Source organism: Pleurodeles waltl, chromosome 6 (genome assembly GCF_031143425.1).
Source record: "Pleurodeles waltl isolate 20211129_DDA chromosome 6, aPleWal1.hap1.20221129, whole genome shotgun sequence".
Lineage (NCBI taxonomy): Eukaryota > Metazoa > Chordata > Amphibia > Caudata > Salamandridae > Pleurodeles > Pleurodeles waltl.
The window spans coordinates 458,581,235-458,606,421 of record NC_090445.1 but is presented as its reverse complement, the minus strand read 5'-3'; the positions used below and the strand labels follow the sequence as shown (position 1 = coordinate 458,606,421).

Genomic DNA, 25,187 nt, shown 5'->3' with positions numbered 1-25,187 from the left:
CAACATGCACCACCATTAAAACTAACAAGAGCCACCGGTGACATGTTAGGTAATTTTATTATTCACCCCCTCTGGATCACTATAACTATCCAGTCAATTTAATTTCAGCACTCCCTCTGGTTCTTTTAACCAGAGGTTGAGTCCGCCTGAGTAGTATCATCTTACTTAGGTGGGGCTAGGTGGTCATATGATGAAGCAAGACATTATTATGTGTGTGAGACCACCTAGTCCGTAAAGGAAAATCCCCCGCTACTCCTGTAGGCCAACACAGCACCCCCTATTAAGCAACCTAATGCAACCGGGCACTGGTTAAAGACTAACCCAGTCTTACCCCCGGTTTCTACTACCCCACACCTTTTGTGATTATACAATATATCGCAATGACAATTTAGATCTTAACATCAGCGCTTTCCATATGCAACTGAAGGAATATTGTTGCCATTGTGTTATCTTTAATTACGGTTGTCCTTCACCTTGCCCCCCTTCATGAAAGGGACCTGCACTCTTTAGGATCCTCTGATCAACTGCAAATGGTATAAAAGTTTAATTAAATATATCCAGTATTACCTAGAGGAATTTGTATGGGGAAAGTGGGTCTGAAAAGCGAATGACCCTAAGCTTTACTGGCTAGTAAAAACAAAACCACATGTTATTTCCCATTCTGATCTGAAAAATGTATGCAGTAAAGGCCTTTCACAAGGGCAAATGTGCCACCTGATAAATCAGAGAAAAGCTGAATCACTGATCAGAAGTAATAACCAAAGACAGAAGACTCAATGTTAAAGATGCACCTAGTGCCATATTGTGCTAGCAGGTACTCAGTTGTTCCAATATACACCTTGATTGGATCTAAACAAATAAAAGCAGAAATCACATTTCCTATGTTAACCCCAGTAAAAGTTTCTTTGCTGGCCATATCGTAAATGAGATAACCACTGGAATCAAGCTCTTACGTTTGCCTCTGTGTGTTAGGGGAGAGATGTCTCACAAACATGCTACGCACAAAAGTAAATAGCAGGTAAATACCCCATCGATCAATTGCCTTCACATTTATTGCAGTTTCCCCTTTCTAAGCCTTTCCTGCATGGGAAAAGATCTGCAAAAACAGCCCTATCGTGCTATAATTGTGGCATTCAGAGCTTCAACTAAACAGGGTTTATTGTTGGTACATTGATGAAAGATTAACATGAGCTTCCTGTTGAAGAGAAGAATAATGAACGGAAACACGGAGGCATAGCAAACAGAAAAAAAGTAGCGGATGTCCGAGATGGACGTTTGGTTGTTCTTTAATGAAGCACTCTGATAAAACCACGTGGCGTTATCTATTGCAAAGAAGAGGAAATAGAGTGCCACCAAGATGCTGACCATCTTAGATGCTCTTGTTTCAGCTGAAAGAGACTGTGGCCTCTCTGAGCTTCTTATGCCTTTTACCTGTTTACCGTGCTTGTACAAGGTGTATAAGATGGAGCAGCTGGCAACACTCATCCCCGTTACAAACACAAGGTCTCTTGCAAAGAGAGTAAAATTGTTACTGAGAAAATATGTTTTATCTGGTACAATCACAAAGCAATAGCTGATTTGGAAAGCATATTCCAGATTGGTCATGTTGATGCCAGAGACAGCATACAGCAGGGGAGCAATGTACATTGTTGCATTCATTATCAGCAGGAGAACAATGATGGAACCAGCGTAGATCTGCAGCCGCACTTTCACATACATGTATGTGGAAGAGGTTGACTTGAGGGTCACACACTGGAAGCAGCGAGGAAACAGGTAAGACAGATAGACATGGCACGGGAGACACGCGAAGCATAAACTAACAGCTGACAGGGGCCATTATTTAGGACATTAGGGAGTCCAAAAATATAGAGGCAACTAGGAAGCCCTCTGGTTATAGCCACCACCAGGTTGGATACTGTTAGGCTAAGAATGATCACCTCCGATGCCACTAGACCATGTTCTTGATAAGCACTGCAGGAAAAAAAGGCCAAAAGTGCTGAATTTCCCAAGATCCCAACAGTAGTCATGAACAAAAAAGAAAATGCTCTGATAATGTCCAAAGGATCCATTGCTGAATGAAGACTATTTAGAGTTCACCTAAAGAAGACATAAAAAAAAAGTGTTTTTTTTCTAAAAATACTAAACAATTATATATGTCTTGACTAACTATTTTCCTTCAAAATACAGCAATTAAAGAGGTAAATTTAGTGTTTTGAATATGTTAAATCAATTTTGTATTATCTTTTACTATATCTATCGCTATCATACTTTTAATTAGTTTGTATAAAAAGTAATTCACAATAAAGAACTGTCAGATAGGGAGGAAAAGGGACACATCATGGAATGGGGCAGAATGATTTATTGAGCTTCTAAATGCAATATTGAGTAGCACCACAGATTAAACAAAAGCCATTTGATTTTCATATGTGCAAAAATTGTGGAGTTGTATTGTGAGAGGGGGTGGCAGAGCACTCATAGAAGCACGTACGTCCACATGCTGATGGAGTATTGTATGTGGACTTTAACATTTGATGTACTTTGGCTGGACTAAATATCGGCCCATAGAATGGAGTGCTATAAATTAAGAATACCAGTCCTTCAAAGAAGGCTAATCCAATATTCCCTTTCAGTTTCTGATCAGCTACAATCAGCAACACGGTCTTCAGTAAATAATAACAAAAGGGAGCTGCATCACCTCTGCAAAATATCTTAACATTCAACTCATATATATAATCACAGCTGCAACACAGCTCTCTTTGCTACCCTCTGCTGGCAATGCACTAAAGCAACTTCCTTACCTGCCCTTATGAATGTTCCAGTGTTGTTAGGACTGAGAGTTTGTAGTGAGTAAGATAGATAATGGAGCAGAGTGTAAGAAATTGGATTACTGGATGAGTGGGGTGAAACCCTTCTCAAGAAATGCCACAAATCTTCTCAGATCACAAGCAAACTCTAAATTAACCTGCGCTCATCACTCTGGTATCATGGCACAGTGAAGTCAGACTTAAGCAAGCCAGAGGAGAGGCAATGTGTAAAGTATTTGTGAAACAATTCAAACAGTAATACAGTGTACACGGTAACAAAATGAGCCCACACCAATTTAAAAAATAGAGTTGTTTTTAATAAACAAAACTGGACCAAAACAACAAACATCCGCTCACTAGCACCTGAGATGTTCAATTTTAAAGATTTTAGTAAAATATAGTGACAAAAGGTGTAAAGCGCCAACTGTAGATATCTGGGCGCACTGGCTGGTACAATGTCACAAGTTCAGGCTGAAGACAATGTAGTGCAGGCCCGTTACAGGGACCCAGTTAGGCCAGCAGAACAGAGTACCTTAAATTGTGTGGAGCAGTGTGGAAGACATGTCACACAGCTGAAGCGATGTGTTGGTTCTGAAATGAGGCAAATATTCAGTAGGAGGTCCTGCATTGTCGTTGAGGATTCTGTCATCCAGGGCTTGTGATGTGTAGTCCTAAGTCAAGGATGTGCGTGAAGTAGGGATGAAGTTTCAGTTGAAAAGCTATGATGTGTCTGTCACTGTTGTCGAGGCTGCCACTGACAGGGGATGCAAGGTGCAGTAGAAATTCCAAAACAGTGATGGACTGCAATGCAATGCTGGTCTTTGCAAGGGGTCTGATCCATGCAGTAGCAACAATATGTCAGTTCATCTCAGGGTTGCTGCTCACAGCAGTGGAGATGTGTCGGTTCCACTGATTTTACAGAGGCTAGTAGAGCGCTTTAGGCCTACTCCCAAGAGTCCAGGAATGGAGCGGCACCCCTTGAAAGGGTAGACTCACAAATGAAAGAGTTCAGGTGCTGGGTCAAGGTTGTTGAAGCCTTCTTTCCTAAAGGCTCAAGTCAGGAGGTCAGTTGACTAGCCCTTGGAGTCACTCTGGGGTTCTTTTTAAGAGATGCAGGTCCAGTCCTAATCATCCAGGCAAAAGGGCAGCAGACAGCAGGTCAGCACAGCAAGACAGATGTACAGCGAAGTAGTAGTCGAGCAGGACAGCGGTCTAGCAGAGTGGCAGTCCTTCAGCAGCACAGCATTTTTTCTTCCTGGCAGAATCTCCACAGGTCTAGAAGTGTACTGAAGAGTAGGTGCCTGAGGTCCAGTATTTATTCGCAGTTGTGCCTTTGAAGTAGGGAAGAAGCTTCTAGAAAGCGGCATTTTCAGAATTGTACTTTAAAATCCAACTACACCGGAAGTTAGGAATTTTCATTATATTTCCAAAAACACCAAACTTGAACTGGTTACCTGCTCTCATTTGGAAATTACAGCTTATTAAATGTAATAAGGTAACATCCAATGTTAGTCTATGGGAGAGGTAGGCCTTGCAGTAGTGAAAACAGAATTCAAGAGTTTGACTCAACCAGGACATGTAAAACGTACAATTACAGGTATTACTTTTTAAATACAGTGCACCCTATCCTCTGGGCTGTCCAGGTCTTATCCGTTGGGGTAATATATGCATTAAAAAGGGAGGTTTGGACCTGGCAAAAGGTTTATTCTGACAGGTCAAAATGGCAGTTTAAACGGCACACACAGGCTGCAGGGGAAGTCCTTAGACATGCTTGCAGGAGCTACATAGATGGGTGGCACAATCAATGCTTTTGGGTCAATAATCGATTTTATTTACAGGCCCTGAGTACATGTAGTACCAATTTACTAAGGAATTATAAGTAAATTAAGTATGCCAATTGGGGAGAAGCCAATTCTACTATGTTTAGTGGAGAAAGCACAAGCACTTTAGCGGTGGTAAGGTGCACTGAGTCCTAAGGCCACAAAACAAGATATGCAAAAACTGGAGAAAGATGGCAAAATGTTTGGGGGGAGAAAATCCAAAGGCTAACACACCTCGCCCAGAGATTTTATTGGTTCATTCAGTACCATGTTTTTTTAAAGATCTTTGTAGATAATATATTTCTCTACAGGGAGACATTTCATGTCAGCACAGAAATCAAAGAATCATCAATATTCGGAGTGTTGGAAACATTGTCCTCAGTGTCTTTAAGGTCAAATCTCTTTATTTTAGTGGCATAAATGTAAAGTAATTGTGTGGAATGAGAGTAAGCATAAAACTCTACATTAGGTTCTCAAGCACAGCACTAATTCTCATCATCATTATCATTTCAATTTATTTTTTTATTTCTGTGAGCCAGTATTAAATGGACCCCACATATGAAACATTGTTTGATGAACAGCACATCATGTTTGTAATGCTACAAGGAATTGATCTATGAGCAGTATTCTTCTGTTTCTTTAAACTAGGTATTTGTTAAGTCAAATAATAAAAATTAACGATTTAAAATATGACTTCACAGCAAACAATGATTTCAACTGATTCAATCACAGTTTGAGACTTTTATCTATTTGGGTGATAGTATTATTGGTAGCAGTGATCTCTAGGTAAAAATAACTGACTACTCAATTCATCTAAGTTTAGGTTTGTGCTTTAAAGTGCACTCACCAGTTGACTTATAGCTAAGGAATTACAACAGTTTTAACAGCTTTCTTTTACTGGTGTTCCACAAGTAGATGTAGGATAGCTATTTAAAAGACCGGTTTTCTGTGGTTCAAAATGAAAAAAAAAGGTGAGTAAGAGAAGTGAACTCTAACTTCAGTACCAAATCCGATATGAACTTTTCTGCCAATTAAAATTGGTCTGAAGAATTAACAGGAGATAAGGAGAGATGGGACGGCTTCATCGTTGATAAAGGATTCATCAGTTGAGGAGTCAATGCTGCTAATAATTGTTTTAAAGTGAAGGCAGTAAACTTGGTGATTTAATGATGTTTAATCCATCCATAAACATTAAAAGGTGTATTTAGTGTTTGGCAGGAGGATGAAACAACCAGTAATTGGAACATTTTCTCCTTTGCCCAACTCATGCTCCGCTGGCCTCGTTTGCAATTGTGGTGAATCCCTGATTGGCTGGTTGAGCCACTGCCTGCCCCACTGGTGGTCAATCAAAGGTCACAGCCCATTCACCACAGGCTGCTGCCTTTCATGCATCAGGTTTTTGACTATATTTAAATTATATCTGCCGTATCAGAGTATGCCATGTGAACCTTGGAGGACCCTAGACGCGAAATGCGTATGTGTATCAGGACCACTGATCTTCTTTTTCAGAAACAAATCCTTGCTTTATGAAACAAATGATTATTGAGTGAGAAGAACACACTGACCCACCCTGTATTCATCTTTGCCAAAACTGCATCTACGGCAGACCATTTTAGGCATGAGGTGACTATCTATCTATTTATCTATCTATCTATCTATCTATCTATCTATCTATCTATCTATCTATCTATCTATCTATCTATCTATCTATCTATCTATCTATCTATCTATCTATCTATCTATCTATCATACTATCTATCATACTATCTACCACACTATCTAGTCTATAAGCAGTCTAATTCCCCAGTGAACTACCATTTCAAACAACAGGAAGTGTAGTACTGTATTTTATTTATTGCATTATTTTGTTCTTTAAACATTTATGCAAATAGGTAGTTGATTTTAAGTTTTCAAAGAGCACAAGACGGGAAGAGAAGGGAAGAGCAAGACAGAAGAGTTATTCTGTTCTGAGGCCTATATGAGCTCTGTGACTACCTGAAGGTCAGTGATGTACTCTATGTAGTTTAAAAATGCAGTTCATGTTTCACAAATCAATCCCTGCAATACACATTTTTCATGATAGTATTCTTTCAGAATATAGAGTGTAATTTTGTGTAGAACAGTAAAAAACGCTTTGGGAATGCCAGTGGGTGGGGGAGGTGGATAAGTGGTTTATGGTATTTGTTTTGGTTAGTGTTGTGTGCTGTTAAGATCCTCTGTTGTATTGTTATATTGTGCTGCAGTGTTGAGCTCATATGATGTGTTCTTGTGGAGTTTTACTGGTTTGTACTTTATTGATATTGTTTTATTTGTGCTATTATATTTTTGTGTTGTTAATTTATTGTAAGGTGACCTGTTATTGTGCTGGTGCGATGAGCTTTCTTACTCTTCTTTTTTGTTGCTGTGTTGAATTCTTTAAATTTTTTATTGAGTTTTTTATGTTGTGCAATTGTGTTATAGGTTCTTGTGTTAGTGATTTATGCTGTTATCAAGTTATTGTGTTGTTCTATTGTGGTCCTACGTTTTGTTAATGTGTTACATTACTGTGTTTATATTCTGCTTTTTCTGCTGCCTTGTTTTTTTGTTAATTTGAGTTTTAATATTTTTGTATGAATGAATGAATGAGCCTTTATTTCAGAAAACAAGTTCAGTGAAACAAGAGATATTATTAAAATTCCATCCGGACTTAAATACAAAATCAATATCAAGGCCATAAATACATAAAAACTAATAACAGGAATATAAATATCAATCATTCTTCACAAAAAAGGCCAAACTATATACAATGAATTCCCAAACTTAATCTTGCACTTATTGTGCCCTTTAAATAATCTACAATATGTAGACAGGTGTAGTCAGTAGATAGCATTTTTAAGTGAATAAGAACGCGTCTCACCTGGGTAAAATTCATGCCTTTGTGATGGGTTAGAATAACTTTGTGGCATAGCTCAGAACAAATGGCAAAGAACAAAATTAAATGAAGGGTACCATTGATCAAGAACATATAGCAGCTTCAGGGATCAAGATTTTCAACCCAAGGACTAGACTTTGGGGAGCCAACAAATGCTGTAACAAAGGTTAATCTAATTAAAAGATATCATTGATAACTATTGATAACAAAACTCAAGAAAGATTCCCTATACCGGGTTATTTTATGAACAGCATTCACACGATGAGAGCCTTTTTGAATTTCAAGGGCTTCTCTTTGGGACTTTCTGAGGGGAAGAAATGTATTCTTTGTCTATGATAGATCAGATTTTTTAATAGATTCAGGAGATGTAAAAAAATCTATATGCCCAAGGGCCTAAATGTCTGCTCACATGAAGGCAAACACTTTGAAAAAACGTCTTTACCACTTGTAGAGATCCACGATCCATGTACACCCACAGGTCACTACTATACAATATTGCTGAGACACATTTGACAGAAACCGTGAAAGGGGTCTGGATTAGCTTGCTCCCAAGCCTGGAAGCAAAATCAAAATAATGTTACCACTGTCCTAAGAAGAAGCCCTTTACATGAAATCAAAGGAAACCAGCCACAGTTGTGATCAAACAAAGCCCAAGATTAGAGAAAAAAGAAACCATCATGATCTCTGCCTCCAAGATAATACACTTTGGGGACTTAGTGGTTCTGGGGCCAATGATCATGAAATGGGACCTCACCAGATTAAATCATATATCAGTGAAGCCGATGAGTGATCCATGAACTCCAAGTGGATGCTTTTGGGCTTGGATACAGTGAATATGCTCACAATTAAATATAAATTAAGAGACTAGTTAATGGTGTGTTTCCCCTGCCTAAAACCATATTGGATGTCAGAAAGTATCTGATTTTGTTCTGCCCATTCTTAAAGACTTGATAAGATCACCTTACTAGCATCCTTTATGGTTGAATAAAGTAGGGAGTTCAGTCTCTAACAGCGTGGATCTGTCCTAACGCCTTTTTCAAAGATAAGGATGACCACAGAATGCGACAAATGGGAGGGAATCCCTGTTTTAACCACAGCATTTAGAGAGAGGGTAATCAAAAGACTCCATCAGGTCCCGGAGCTTTTTTATTACTAAGCCAATCAATCACTTCCCTAACTTCCCCTAAATGAAAGACAATGTTAGAAGAGCCTAACATGGAAGAACCCCCCCCCTAATGTTGAGGTCCGTTGAGCCATAAACCCCTCTAAAATGAACCAGCCACTTATCAAGGGCACTGTAATTATTTATGGCTGGAGAGTCAGTGCTATTTCCCAAAATATTTTTGTACGCTTTTTATTATGTGTGTAATATGTTGCTGTGTTATGTTAAATTTGTCACCTGATGCACTTTTTTGGCGCTGTGGCATTCCTCAGTCATATTGGGGGTCATTCCAACTTCGGTGGTAAAAGGCGCTTACCGCCAGACAGAAGACCGCCATAACACCGCCGCGGTTGCGGTAAACCGCCACGGTCATTCTGACCCACAACAGGCAAACCGCCAAAATCCCGACATCCACAGAAGTCCGCCACACCAAAGGGCAGCGAGAAACTGGCGATGACCAAACCTTTCACCGTCACGCCAACAGAAATACGCACACACTATCACGACACACGAATCCACGCGGAGGTCTTTCAACCGCGGTATTTCATTGGCGGTACACACCACCGCGCTTGAAATACACATACTTGTACAAAACACTACCACATTGGACAATTCAAAATACACACACCTGATACACATACACACACCACTCCCACACACCCAACACAATATAAAACACACACCCACATCACCCACAAACCTCCACTCCTACAGATTCGTGAACTTGCATCCGAGAAAAGACATCCGAGCACCCAGACGCCCAATTCACTGTCACCCAGCAATAGTAGCACGCACTTCACACAACACAACAATACACATCACCACACATGAGTAGAGCCACAGCTGTTCGGGACACAGGTGCAGCACACCACCATTGCCAGGAAGATGGAGCTATGGAGCAGAATAGTTGACAGGGTCAACGCTGTGGGACAGCACCCAAGAAATAGGGACGACATCAGAAAGAGATGAAACAACCTACGGGGGAAGGTGCGTTCCATGGTATCCAGGCACAACATCGCGGTGCAGCGGACTGGCGGCGGACCCCCCACCTACTCCCCCAGAATTTACAGCATGGGAGGAGCAGGTCTTGAACATCGTGCATCCTGAGGGCCTCGCAGGAGTAGCTGGAGGAATGGACTCTGGTAAGTGAAATCTTCACTACTTCATCCCCCCACCCCACCAGCATGCCAATTCATACCCCCACCCTCACCCCCACCCCATCACACCTACTCCTTGCAAATGTCTCACCAACACAACCCACCCATCCCAAAACCTAGCCCTGCATGTGACCACAAAGCATGGACACCCATCACCAAAGCATTCCCACTGCACATACCCATCCCCCCCCACCACCGTCACAACAGCCCCCACAAAGGATTGCCAGCACTGTGGTACACGGGCACCCACCCATTGCACGCTATTGGCACACACAGAAGCAATAACCATACTTTTATACCCCTGCAGGACCCGAACGCCACGTCACCGTGCAGGAGGGTCCATAAATGTCCACTCCACCCCCAGAAGAGGCCCACAGTGAGGACAGCAGCTCTGTCTCCCTGGATTTAGATGACCAGCCCGGTCCATCGGGGACCTCGGGACAGTCGGTTCCCCTCAGACAGCCACAGGCCACAGCAGACCTTCCCCCCTCTGGGAACACCAGCACAGCACCCACCCAGCGAGCCCATACCTCTGTCCCCAGGACACGTCAATCAGCGGTGTGTCCACCACTACAGGGAACCCAGGCTAACCCAACACCCCAACAACAACAGGGACCTGGGAGCAGTGGTAGTGGGCACATGGTCCAGGGGACAGAGGCCCAGGGAACCAGGGGAACTGGGAGGGCTGCTGTGCGACAAGGGAGGGACAGGCCAAGGGAACCCACTCTCCACAAGGCCCTCTCCTCCATCATGGGAGCCTACCACCACTCCCAGGAGACGATGGCGACGGTTCTGGCCAGGTTTCAGGAGATCCAGCTTCTGCAGGAGCAACAGTATATGGGGTTCAGGGAGGAACTCAGAAACATCAGTTCCGCCATGGGTACCATCGTAGTGGCCCTCAATCAGGTAGTCACCACATTGAGGGACACTGTGGCACCTCAAAGGGCCCCTGTCACTAGCATGGACCAAGAACTGCCTACCACCTCCGCCGGCGCTAGTGGACAGGAGGCCCCGACACAAGACCAACAGGCCACCAGAACCCCACCCCCTGCAGAAGAAGAACCACCCCGCAAGCGGGCCCTGAGATCCAGGAAGAAGACAGAGTGAGATGTCAAGACCCCCGCCAGCAAAGGATACCGCCCTGATTGTCATCCCACTGTCCCACATTGACACCCTGTCCAACTTTAAACTGCCCCTGCTCCACCTTCCACAGGCATTTGGACAATGCACCTGTGATTCTGATAGTCTGGACTCTGCCATGGACAATCCTCCACCATCACCCCTCACCGATGTGCAACCACCCATCCAATTGAGAACACTTGAATAAACACACTTATTGCACAGAAACAATCTGGAGTCTGCCTGTGATTTTAACAAATGTATTATACATGACAGTGCCAAAATGTTCATTCACATTGTGATGCCAACAAACCGCTGTCACACAGCTGTAGTCCATGGGGAAACAAATCAGATGTCACGTAGTGGGGCCCACATATCTGAAAACGGAAGGGAAAGTCACAACACAGTTACCATACACTGGGGGAATAAGTCAGACAGCAGAGAGGTAGAAGTCTTTAAGTAAATGTAATATGCCTGTGTGTACTCTTACCTGTGTGTCATTGAAAATACTGCAGTATTACTGTGTTCCTGTTCTCCATGTCGTCCTCTTCGCCTGCCTCCTCTTCAGTCTCCACAGGCTCCACAGCTGCTACAACACCACCATCTGGACCATCCTCCTGCAGAAAAGGCACCTGGCGTCGCAAAGCCAGGTTGTGAAGCATACAGCAGGCCACGATGATCTGGCACACCTTCTTTGGTGAGTACATCAGGGATCCACCTGTCATATGGAGGCACCTGAACCTTCCTAGTATGCCCATGGGCCTCATTGTACCGTTCCTCTGCCCTGGTCCTGAGATTCCTCACTGGGGTCAATAGCCAGGAAAGGTTGGGGTAACCAGAGTCCCCTAATAGCCACACCCGGTGCCTCTGGAGTTCACCCATCACATACGGGATGCTGCTATTCCGCAGGATGGAGGCGTCATGCACTGACCCAGGGAACTTGGCATTAACATGGGAGATGTACTGGTCTGCCAAACACACCATCTGGACATTCATGGAATGATAACTCTTCCTGTTCCTGTACACCTGTTCACTCCTGCTGGGGGGGACCAAAGCAACATGTGTCCCATCAATGGCACCAATGATGTTGGGAATATGTCCAAGGGCATAGAAATAAGCCTTCACTGTAAGCAAATCCCCCACCTCAGGGAAAATGATGTAGCTCCGCATGTGTTTCAGCAGGGCAGACAACACTCTGGACAACACCTTTGAAAACATGGGCTGGGACATCCCTGATGATATGGCCACTGTTGTTTGAAATGACCCACTTGCAAAGAAATGGAGTACTGACAGCACCTGCACTAGAGGGGGGATCCCTGTGGGTTGGCGGATTGGTGACATCAGATCTGGCTCCAGCTTGGCACACAGTTCCTGTATAGTGGCTCGGTCAAGCCTGTATGTCAGTATGACATGTCGTTCCTCCATTGTCGACAGGTCCACCAGCGGTCTGTACACGGGAAGATTCCTCCATCTCCTCGCATGTCCCAGCGGACGGTGCCAATGAAGGACAACAGCGAGCACAGAGTCAATCAACCCACAGGTACGTTCCCACAGCTTTCACACTACATGATTCACAATGCATTGAATGGCTTGTATGAGTGTTGATGCAAGGCCTAGGTATGTGTGACGCAGTAGTAATTAAGCCATGTGGGCCCTTGAAATGCGACAGTGGGATGTGAGGTCAATGCGCTGGCGTGGCACACCGTGGCGGTAGGCGGTCGAAGACCGCGGCGCAAAGCACATTGGTTAACATTGAACCCTATGGGTTTCAGGAGCCAATGACGATGTGCGCCGGCAGTCGCGGTACGCACCGCCGCAGTACGCACCGCCGCGGGCGTGGCCGCTATTTTCTATCTGCTTAATCACTCGATACCTGATCTTCCACAGGAGAGGACCTACACTGCAAGTGCTACTGTGACCTTGGTCTGGAAGAGACAATGGCTGCTGCGACTGGGGAAAGGGCCCCTGCATTCACTTCTGAAGAATTGGAGAAACTCGTGGATGGGGTCCTCCCCCAGTATGCGCTACTCTACTGTCCTCCAGACCAACAGGTAAGTACACTGGGACCATGCTTTGTGGCCAATGCCTGTGTTGAGCCGGGTGGATGAAAGATGGTGGGGAGGGGAGTGATTGAGGCATGCATCAAACAAAAGGTGAGAGCATGTGCCACATGGCAAGGGTGGGGATCGGGGGCCATTCACATCGAGCATGCAGAAGGTGATGATTTTTTTTCTCCCCCTGTACATGTCACATAGGTCAGCGCCCACCAGAAAGTCGCTATTTGGCGTGCCATCGCCAAGGACATCCGGACCCTGGGGGTCCACAACAGACGGGGCACCCACTGCCGGAATAGGTGGGAGGACATCCGACGCTGGAGCAGGAAGACGGCGGAAGCTCAGCTGGGGATGGCCTCCCAACGTAGGAGGGGTGCCAGTCGTGCTTTGACCCCCCTGAGTGGCCTACCCCGATTTGGATGGGCGCGTGAGGACAACACAGCAGACAGAAGGGGGTGAGTACCAACACATTCTGGTAACTTTGCGCGCAGTGGAGGTGTCTGGGTGGGGGAGGAGGGCTGTGGGTATCCCTAGGCCAGGGTGATTTCTGTAGGCTAGGCCCCTCCGTAAGGTATGGCCCTGTGCCCCCGCCCCCCACCTCTGTAGGGTGCCAGGTACAGCTATTCATTGCCCTGTGTCATCTATGTGTGCAGTTGTTGTCCATAGGCTTGTAGGCCATGTCCCACTGATTGAGTAGTCGACCCCAAGTGCGCGGCGTAGTGCAGGGGGCTTCTGTGTCTGTCCTCTCCGCCAACGGTGTCGCCTATACATGTACTCAACATGTCTTTCTTTCTCCCCCCCCCCTTTTTTGTGGTCTTCCTGTTCATGTGTGCATTAGCATCATCAGGTGGAGGAGAAGTGGCATCGGAGCACGAGGGAGCTGCATCCCACATGGCCCTGGCAACTGACTCTGAGTACACCAGTGGGACGGAGGGCGAGGGGAGCTCCACAGCGGGGACACGTGCTGATGTCAGTGACAGCGACTCGTCCTCTGAAGGGAGCTCCCTTGTGGTGGCGGCAACATCTGTGCCCCCCGCAACAACAGGTACAGCCGCCACCCAGCGCACCAGCACCGCCCTCCCAGCAGCCCCTCAGCGTTCGCCCCGTGCCCGCTCACCCAGGAAGGTGGGCATCTCCTTCGCCCCAGGCACCTCAGGCCCTGTCCCAGTCACCCCTGCTGCCCTCAGTGAGGAGGTCATTGACCTCCTGAGGACCATCATTGTTGGGCAGTCTACCCTTTTGAATGCCATCCAGGGTGTAGAGAGGGAGGTGCACCGGAGTAATGCATACCTGGAGGGCATTAATTCTGGTCAGGCGATCGTTCAACGCTCTGGCCACAGCACTGACGGCAGCAATTGTCCCTGTCCCCTCCAACTACCTCCACCCAGACCCAATCCCCTGTACCTCTGCCTATCCCAGGCACACCATCAGACCAGCCTGCACACACCTCAACACCCAAGGGAAGCTCATCCAGACATAAGCACCACACATCACAAAAGCATTCACACAAGCAACATCCACATGCAGACATACCAACAGCCACTGCCTCCTCTGTGTCCCCCTCCTCCTCGTCTCCCTCCTCCCTCCCTGTGACGTCTCCACTCACACTTGCATGCACAACATCTTCAGCCACTACGTCCATCACCAGCACACCCACCAGAACACTCCGCACACGTGCAGTCACCACCCCCACTACCATTTACACGTCCCCTGTGTCCTCTCCCAGTGTGTCTGTCACCCCCTCTTCCAAACCACACAAACGCAAGCAGCCACCCACCTAACAGCCATCCACCTCACAACAGCCTCCAGCCCAAGCACCTGCACCTGCACCCAAAAGACACCAGACTTCACTCTCCTACAACCACATACTCTTCCTCCACTCCCATACCCACTACACCTACCCGTCCATCTCTTTCTAAATTGCTTTTCTTTTCCAAACTTGACCTCTTTCCAACAACTCCCCCACCCCGTACATCTCATAAGACTCCAATCAGCACCTCAGCCACCACAAAACCAGGACCTATCAAGGCTGTTGTCCAAGGACTGTGGAGTCCCCCACCCTCAAGGGCAGCTAGTTCTGCTAGGAGTCGGGGCACGGCCAGCCCACCCCCGGAAAAGCAGCCAAAAATTGCCAGTGCCCGGCGCGAGAGGCCAACGACACCAGGGAGCAAAATCCGTACCCTGGCTCCGTCAGGAAGTGGGGTGCCACCTGGCACACCGCCAAAGGTTGGAAAGGGCCACAGACGAGCAGGGAAGGGTGGCAAGGGCAAAACGCCCGACAAGTCCGGCAGCAGGCCAGCTGGCCAGGAGGGCCCCACCAGCCCCATCCCAGGTGTGCAGGAGGACACCCAGAGGCCCGGTACTGCAGCCCAGGAGGGCCCCGCAAGCCAACAGACAGATGGGCAGGAAGGCCCCGCCAGCCACATGTCAGGTGGCGATTGACATCCATGCCATGGCCGGATCTGCTGACCTGGACACTCATCTTAAGCACCGCTGCATTGGGCCCCTTCTCTCAAGCATCGCTGCATTGGGCCCTTTCTCTCAAGCACCGCTGAACAGGGCACCGCCGTCTCAAGCACCGCTGAACAGAGCCCTTCAAGTCAAGCACCGCTGAACTGGGCCCTTCAAGTCAAGCACCGCTGAACAGGGCATCGCCGTCTCAAGCACCGCTGAACAGGCCCCTTCAAGTCAAGCACCGCTGAACAGGGCACCGCCGTCTCAAGCACCGCTGGACAGGGCCCTTCAAGTCAAGCACCGCTGAACAGGGCACCGCCGTCTCAAGCACTGCTGAACTGGGCCCTTCAAGTCAAGCACCGCTGAACAGGGCACCGCCGTCTCAAGCACCGCTGAACAGGGCACCGCCGTCTCAAGCACCGCTGAACTGGGCCCTTCAAGTCAAGCACCGCTGAACAGGGCACCGCCGTCTCAAGCACCGCTGAACAGGGCACCGCCCTCTCAAGCACCGCTGAACTGGGCCCTTCAAGTCAAGCACCGCTGAACAGGGCACCGCCGTCTCAAGCACCGCTGAACAGGGCCATTCAAGTCAAGCACCGCTCCGCTGGGCACCGCTGTCTAAAGCAACGCTGAACTGGGCCCTTCATCTCAAGCAGCGCTGCGCTGGGCCCTTCATCTCAAGCAGCGCTGTGCTGGGCCCTTCATCTCAAGCACCGCTCCGCTGGGCACCGCTGTCTAAAGCAACGCTGAACTGGGCCCTTCATCTCATGAACCGCTGGCCCATTGGCGGAAGGGGCAGGCCCACATCTGTGTCGGGCAGGGCTGCACGAAGCACTCTGGGCACTAGTCCCCCTCCAGTACCAGTGGAGACTGTCATCCACTTGTGAGACTGTGGCTTTGCACTCCCCAGGATGGTACAGTGGGCAACCCACCCACTGTAGAGACTTGAGAGACTGTGGCTTTGCACTCCCCAGGATGGTACAGTGGGCAACCCACCCACTGTAGAGACTTGAGAGACTGTGGCTTTGCACTCCCCAGGATGTAACAGTGGTCAACCCACCCACTGTAGAGACTTGTGAGACTGTGGCTTTGCACTCCCCAGGATGGAACAGTGGGCAACCCACCCACTGTAGAGACTTGTGAGACTGTGGCTTTGCACTCCCCAGGATGGCACAGTGGGCAACCCACCCACTGTAGAGACTTGAGAGACTGTGGCTTTGCACTCTCCAGGATTGATCAGTGGCCATGGAGGCCCCTCGTGGATCTGGCGTCGTGTACTCGTCTGGCTGAGGTGCCCCCTCTTCCCTTCCCTTCCCTCTGAGGTGCCTGTAGTTTTGCTATCTGATGCCCCTGCAGTGTTCTCTCCGATGGAGTCAGGTATCCTGTGTGGGCTTTGCCCATGTGTTTTGGCCCAGTGGCCCACGAACAATGGCTGATACACATATCGGACAGGACAATTTATGTATATATAGTTATAGATGTTTGATATATTTTATACTCAGCCTTACAATATAATTCAAATTTTATGATCATTTCCTTTTCTCTTTGCATTCTTGCGGGGGTTTGGGGGGGGGGGTAACTGTGATGTATTGCTATGCATTGATGTGTGTGTTGTAGTGGGTGAGGGTGGGTGTGTTGCGTATGTCTGTGCCCGTAATATTTTCTCCTCCCCCCTCCCCTGTGTCGTAGGTGCAGTACTCACCGTTGTCTTCTGCGCCGGCGTTCGTGCTCCTGGTAGAGGAGCAGGAATACAATAGCTGGGAGGATGTGGAGTTCGGGTTCCATGCTGTCCAGATTCCTCGTGGGGTGTATGGAGGTGAGCGTTTTCCGTTCGAAATGTCTGTTTCCGCCGTGTTTTTATCGGCGGGGCTACTGCCCCGGAAAAGGTGGTGGATTGGTGGGTTGTGATAGGGTGGGCGGTACATTGACTCCCGCCTGTCTGTTGGCGTGACCGCCGCGCTGTTTGTTTGTCCCGCCGTGGTGGTCGGAGTGTTAAAGTGGCGGTCTCTGATGGCGGTTTCCGCCAGGGTCAGTATTCCATTTTTTTAACCGCCAGCCTGTTGGCGGGTTAGCCGCCGCTTTAACATCGACCGCCAGGGTTGGAATGACCCCCATTGTGTTGAAAACCGTTGATATTGTTTAGTGGATATTTAGTTTCTTTTTTTGCATTTTTTAAATTACATTTTGGACAAAACATAAATATGCAACAATAAGGTCAGAGTGGGAGATACAGGTGTGTAACAGGATTGCTTTACATCAATGAATGGCAATAAATCATGAAAGAGGTGAGGTCTCTATTTAGTATAATAATATTCATCATTACTCTGTCAGGACCATGTGTGCTAATATGGGGCAAAGTCCTCTCTCACTCAGTGGCCACTTCATGAGGTTATTATAATATCGGCCACTGACCTTTAACCTACGTTGGGGAATTTGGGGAATTTCCACTAAATCCCAGACATAAAAGGTATAAACCAGTATGACAGTTCAAAGCTTATAGGTATAAGCTAGAGTGAAAAAATTGTGCCAATTCAGACTACATTGTTTGAATTATACAATCACTGCTTACCTTGAACCATAAACAGCAGAGAATTTGTCTCAACCAATGTCAACATAGGTGTTCGCCAAGGTCAGAGCCTGGATGATTTGACACTTTCATAAGTTCCTCTAAAGATGAGAACTTGCAGTATCTGGGAAAAAGGTGGACAGACTAACAGAACAATTGGGCACAAAATGCAGTCTGGCCTTTGGGTCTTTTCTACAACAGGCTGTGTGTTTTCAGGTCCTTGGCTACCTTTTGGACCCTTTTGGCACTACTTTTGCCACCATGTCCCATTAGAAGACAGACAAGGAAGTTACAGAATGCAAAAGAAATTTGGAATTCAGCAATAAGGAGCTGGAGGTTCTCACTGAAGAGTATGTGATTCATCACGATGAGCTATTTGGCAAACATTCTTTCCAGGTTGCAGAAATAAATATTGAAGGACATTCAAGACCAAATTAATGCAATTGGAGTGATGCAGAAAACCACTAAGGAGCTAAGGAATGAGTGGTGGGAAGATCTTTGTTCACATAAGAAAAGGTTGCAACTTGAATTGTTGAGGCCTGTGGAACAAGCTGGTGATCCTCAACCCAGGCACCCACAACACCTCTAGGAGGAATTATTGAAAGCATCCCTGAGGCAGAAATGTTAGTTGGGCTTTCAAAAATGATACCTTTGCATCACCTAGAACCTAAAAAGATAGATTAGTACATTTAAAAATACATTTAACAAGTAATACTTAAAAAAATGGATTTAGGAAAATACACCTGATCAATGCTTGCAGTTACATTTATGATGCATTTTGGGAGATGCAGTACATTCAGATTACACTTTGATGGACTATTCTATTTTTATAAACAATCTAAAAGATTTAGGATTGTTTAAAATTAATGGCAAACATAATCCAATATAAAAGACAAATTGTTTTAACTGTTTAACAAAAAAGCATTTAGATTCTGCATTCTTAACTATACATATATATATATATATATGTATATATATATATATATATAAATATTTGTGTAACTGTCAGACTTTGGCGTGATCATATCTCTAAACGTAGTATCTCTCCTTCCAAACATTCTTGCCACACACTTTGTTCTACTAAAAAACATTCTTCTCTTTATTCATGTGGAAAAATACATTTGTGTGAGAAGAGTGCTCGGTGGTGGTTAAACTGCTCAAATCAACGATGTCTATGTTGAAAATACAATTCCCAGCATCCTTCTGGAGTATACATGATTTAGGGTGAAGTTCTTTCTGGAATATTCATGATTGAGGGCGTGGTTCTGCTATAAAAACCAACCACACCCCATTCTGGTGCTTACTATTTTGAACCTTGCCTGGGTTAGTTTGGTTTTGCGGTTCCCGTTTGGATTTTGCCCTTTTGGACCCCCGCCGTGCAGTGAAGGGTCTCTGGAGTTCCAAGAAGCGAGTGGATGGACTCGCTGTAGTAAGAGTGTTTTCTTTTCAGGAGCATTTCTTGGTTGAAAGATTGCACAGAAGCCGAATGTTTCATGTTTAGTAACATTGTTTGTTTTGCAAGACAGAATCGAAACTGAGAGTTTCATATTTAGTAACACTGTTTATTTTGGAGACGGAACAGAAGCCGAGCATTTGACATTTGGTGGCATTACCTGTTTTAAGGAAATGAATCGGAATCGTCTGTTTAATCTGCAGTAACATTGTTTAGTTAAAGAAAACTGAAACAAAGCCGAGTGTTTGACCTTTAACAACCTTGCATGTTGGAATAACCGAAGCTTTGTGGTATTTTATTTAGTTTAGATATGCCCTGGGGATTAGTTCATTCTTGTAAAAAATATTTAGTTTGAAAGGGTTCTTTAGGTATAACGAAGCGCAGTCATTTGCAGATTTCACAAATTTTTCCAACCAAATTGAATTGTGTATTTCTTGAATGTTTGAACAGACACGTTCTAAGTATACAAAGGATAAGACACATTTACACGCGTGCGCTTATGTTTCTGAAAAGATTTCTTATTTTATGGTTTTATTTGTTTAAAGAAAGAATCAATACACAAGTGCGTTCTATTTTGAAAGGTTTAATATTATAATTCACTGTGATCTCAAGAAGAAAGATTCACAGGTGTTTTTACAGAGTTGAAAAGGTATAGTTTTAAGTTCACTGTGCAACCTTGGACAAAAAGAAAAAGACATTGTAGATTTCACACTATATTTTAATTATTAGATAAACATATTTGAAGGATACTAATATTTCTTCTCAAAATATATTTTGTGAATATATTATTGAATATTTGCATATTACTTGTCTTATAATAAATATTGGCTAAGTGTTTAAATATCCTTGTAGTTGTCTTCTATGCATGTCTAAAAACAATTTTTCCTTTTTAGATTGGCTTTCATGCTGATCTTCTTTTTCCCTTTTGAATATGTTATTTGAAGTGATATTTGTCAACAATAAATCATAATAAAAAAAACTAAGACACAAATCCTGAGGAATCCGACTCTGACAGAATAGTAAGCCCACAAAATGTATTTTCCTCTTGGTTTGTGTTACTGTTTCAAAATGGCCACTTTGGATACTGTAATGCAAGCTTTGAATCAATTACAAAAAGAATTGCAAGAATCAAAAAATACCACAGCAGCTCTCGTCACTAAGGTGACACAATTACAAGCCAAGGTAGATGGCACAACAACAATGCAACAAGGAGCCACTGCCCAATCACATGTTTCTCCTTCTCCCAGTAACATTCCAGTACATGTTCCCACTCAAATTCCTCTTGCTGCTCCAGAAAGAGTCTCAGGAGATTCTTCCAAAGTACAAATCTTCCTTACGCAAGTGGAGTTACATTTTACATGCCGTCCTGCTGCTTTTCCGGATCCACTGTCGAGAATAGCCTTCCTCATTTCATATTTAACTGGAGATGCTGCTACATGAGCAGTACCATTAGTACGTCACGATAGTAGGCTATTATACAATTGGCACGTGTTTATACAAGAGTTTGAAAAAGTTTTTGATCGACAATCTGTTACCTTATCAGTGGATAAAGAACTTTTAGAGCTACGAAAAGGAAATAAAGATCTTATCACCTATCTTTCTCACTTTAATCGTCTGGCTATGGAAACATCTTGGCCTGAAGAGAAAAGAGCCGCAATTTTCTATCAGGGACTTAAAGACGAATTAAAAGATATTCTAGCACAAATTGATCCTCAACCTAAAACTTGCAGTGATTTGATAGATCTCACTTTAAGATTAGATCATAGACTTACAGAAAGAAGAAGAGACAGAAATCGTCCTGAACGGAGTTTCTGGCGTTCTCCACAAAATCAAAATATATCTACATCCACTTCATCATCAGATAATACTGGCGAACCCATGGAAATAGGAACAATTCGTCAACCCCTAACTAAGGAAGAAAAAGAACTTTGTTGCCATAAGGGACAATGTATTTTTTTGTGGTAAAAAAGGACACTTTGTGAGAGATTGTCTATCAAAACCAAAAAAATAAATCAGATTTAAATTTTAATTCAAAGAAACAAATACCTATGCTTGAAAATTCTGAGGAAAACTAGTAGGCCCAAGAATCAAGGAAGGGGATCTCTTGGGTACAAAAATGATCCCTTCTGTACATTCCAAAACTAGTCATCAAATTCAACATTTACGACTTTCTATACAAATTATAATTCGACGAAAATGGCAGACATTTCAAGCTCTAATAGATTCAGGTGCCACTGGAAATTTTGTAGATTCTCAAACTGTTAAATCACTGAAACTCACATGTACAAAAAAACAAATACCCGAGATTGTACAAGCTGTGGACGGAACTGAATTATCTGGAGGCCCCGTTACCATGTGTACTGTACCTATTCACACAATTTGTAGAAACATTAATGGTCAAGAACATCAAGAAAGCGTTTCTTTTGATATTATCCAAGCACCCCAGTATGGTTTCATATTTGGAATGCCATGGCTAGTATTATACAATCCACATATCGACTGGAAAGAACAAACAGTTAACTTTCTTTCAGAATTCTGTCAAAAGAATTGTTTACATAATGATCAGAAAATTGTTTCACAATGTATCGCTACTGCAGCAGAAAAAGATACTAGCTTACCTCACATTTATCAAGAATATGAAGATGTTTTTAGTGAACAAGCCGCAAGTACCTTACCCCCACATAGAACGTATGATTGTCAAATAGATCTCTTGCCAGGATCTATCATACCTAATTGTAGAATCTATGCTTTATCTGAAAAGAAGAATCTAGTTTTACGCAACTACCTTGATCAATGTTTAGAAAATAATTTGATCCGTCCTTCACATTCACCAGCTGCCTCTCCACTATTTTTTGTACCCAAGTCAAATGGTGAATTACGACCATGCATAGACTATAGAGCCATGAATAAGATCACGGTAAAGAATAAATATCCATTACCATTAATCCCAGTACTATTAGATCAAGTTAAGAATGCAATAATTTACACCAAACTTGATCTACGAGGTGCTTATCATTTGGTTCGTATTTGTGAAGGTGATGAATTGGAAACAGCTTTTAAAACCCGTTATGGCCTATTTGAATATCTGGTAATGCCTTTTGGTTTGTGTAATGCTCCTGCTGCTTTTCAAAATTTTCTTAATGATGTGTTAGGAGAATATCTTGATATTTTTGTAATTGTATATATTGATGATATTTTGATCTATTCTACCTCAGTACAATTACATAAAGAACATGTAAAAAAGGTTTTACATACGTTAAGAATTCATCATTTATTTTGTAAGCTTAGTAAATGTGAATTTCACGTAACCACAGTGGAGTTTTTTGGGAGTTATTTTAACACCTAAAGGAATGCAGATGACTGAAAGAAAAATCCAAGCCGTAATGGAATGGCCTACGCCTAAATCTGTACGTGATGTACAATGTTTTTTAGGTTTTGCAAATTTTTACCGACGGTTTATAGATCACTTCTCCCATAAGGTGGTGCCCATCACTAGACTGTTACGCAAAAACGTTCCTTTTTGCTGGTCTGAAGAAGCTAATGCAGCATTCATCATGTTAAAACAAGCATTTACTACTGCACCTGTTTTAGCCCACCCGAGAGTTACGGACCCTTTTATCATGGAAGCCGATGCTTCAGATGTGGCTATAGGAGCCATTTTATCACAACATCATCCATATACTGGACAACTCCATGCCGTTTCATTCATGTCCAGAAAATTGAATGTCGCTGAACAAAATTATACTATTGCGGAGAAAGAACTTTTTGCAATAAAAGACGCATTCAAAGAATGGAGACACTATCTATCAGGATCTAAGCATAAAATTACAGCATACTCTGATCATCGGAATCTCAAGTTTATGAGTTCTGCTCGGATATTGACTCCGAGACAGTTAAGATGGATGTTGTTCTTCACAGAATTGGATTTTATTGTAACCTTCCGCCCTGGCACTGAAAATAGAAAAGCAGATGCTCTCACAAGACAGGACTCTTCTCTCTCTCTTGAAAAACAACAACCACAGTATATTATAGCTCCTACCAAAGTGCTCTGTTTAATAGCCGCTGATGTTTTTTAGATCTTATTCACTCTCACTTTCATATCACAGATTGGCAGAATTGGTTACAGCAAAGCAATAAACATACCATTCAACAAGGCTTACCATTATTTGAGTCTCGAGTATACTTACCAACTAAAAATTTAAGACAAACAGCCTTCCAATGGCTACATACTCATCCTGTGGCAGGTCATCCAGGACCTCAAAAAACCTTGGAACTTTTGAAAAGATATTTTTGGTGGCCCACGTTCTCTGAGGATCTTAAAAAAAATTACAATCCTGTGAAGTTTCTGCTCCCTGCAAGAGTACACATAGTAAACCAAAAGGATTATTAATTCCCTTACCGACTCCAAATTACCCTTGGGAACACATCACAATGGATTTCATCACTGGACTTCCAGAAGTAAATCATACAAACACAATTTTGGTAGTTGTAGACAGTCTTACAAAATACGCTCATTTCATAGCATGCAAGGGGCTTCCAACATCCAGTACTCTAGCTAATCTTATACTTCAAAATATTGTCCGTCTTCATGGACTCCCACATGTAATCCTTTCAGATAGAGGCACGCAATTTTCAGCTCGCTTTTGGCAGACTTGGTGTCAAGCCTTACAAATAGATTCTGCTCTATCTACTGTCTACCATCCACAAACTGATGGTCAAACCGAAAGATTGAATTAGACACTGAAACAGTATTTACGTTGTTATGCCTCTGACATCCCCACAATATGGTCTGATCTTTTATGGCTTGCTGAACTAGCATATGACAATTCTTATCATTCGTCTATAAAAGAAACCCCGTTTTATGGTCTGTATGGTCGACATCCACAAATACTGCCTGTCACTTTACCAGTTACTTCACAAAAAATGCCTGCGGTTCAAGACATTTTATCCCGTATGCAAAAGGTGCATACACGATTGCAAGCTAATTTACATCAAGCCAAATACAATTATAAGTTGCAATATGACAAGAAACATAAACCTGGTCCCATTTCCAAAATACATGACAAAGTTTGGTTATCCACCAAGAACTTTACATTCCAAAATCACAATACATTTAATCATAAATTCATAGGTCCTTATGAAGTTCTTCGTCAAGTTAATCCAGTATTTACAAATTTAAATTGCCTCCCTCTTTGAAAATACATCCAGTATTTCATACGTCTTTATTAAAGCCTGCCATTTCATCAAGCACATCTCGGCCAGCTCCATTATTGGTACAAGGACATTGGGAGTATGAAGTACATGCCATTTTAGATTCTCGATTCCGTGGTTCCTCTTTATGGTATTTAATAGCATAGAAAGGTTATGGACTGGAAGAAAATTCCTGGGAACCCGCTATGCAGGTTCATGCTCCTCCTTTGGTAACCAAGTTTCATCGTCTTCATCCAAATAAACCTGGTCCTCAACCACGCCCGGGAGGGGGGTGTATTGTCAGACTTTGGCGTGATCATATCTCTAAACATAGTATCTCTCCTACCAAACATTCTTGCCACACACTTTGTTCTACTAAAAAACATTCTTCTCTTTATTCATGTGGAAAAATACATTTGTGTAAGAAGAGTGCACGGTGGTGGTTAAACTGCTCAAATCCACGATGTCTATGTTGAAACTTCAATTCCCAGCATCCT

At 44.0% G+C, this 25,187-nt stretch overlaps 1 pseudogene; it reads right to left on the bottom strand.

The window, feature by feature from the left end:
* Positions 1-1,110: 1,110 nt before the first annotated feature.
* On the bottom strand, positions 1,111-2,069 carry LOC138301618 (olfactory receptor class A-like protein 1; annotated as a pseudogene).
* Between the last annotated feature and the right edge of the window lie 23,118 nt (positions 2,070-25,187).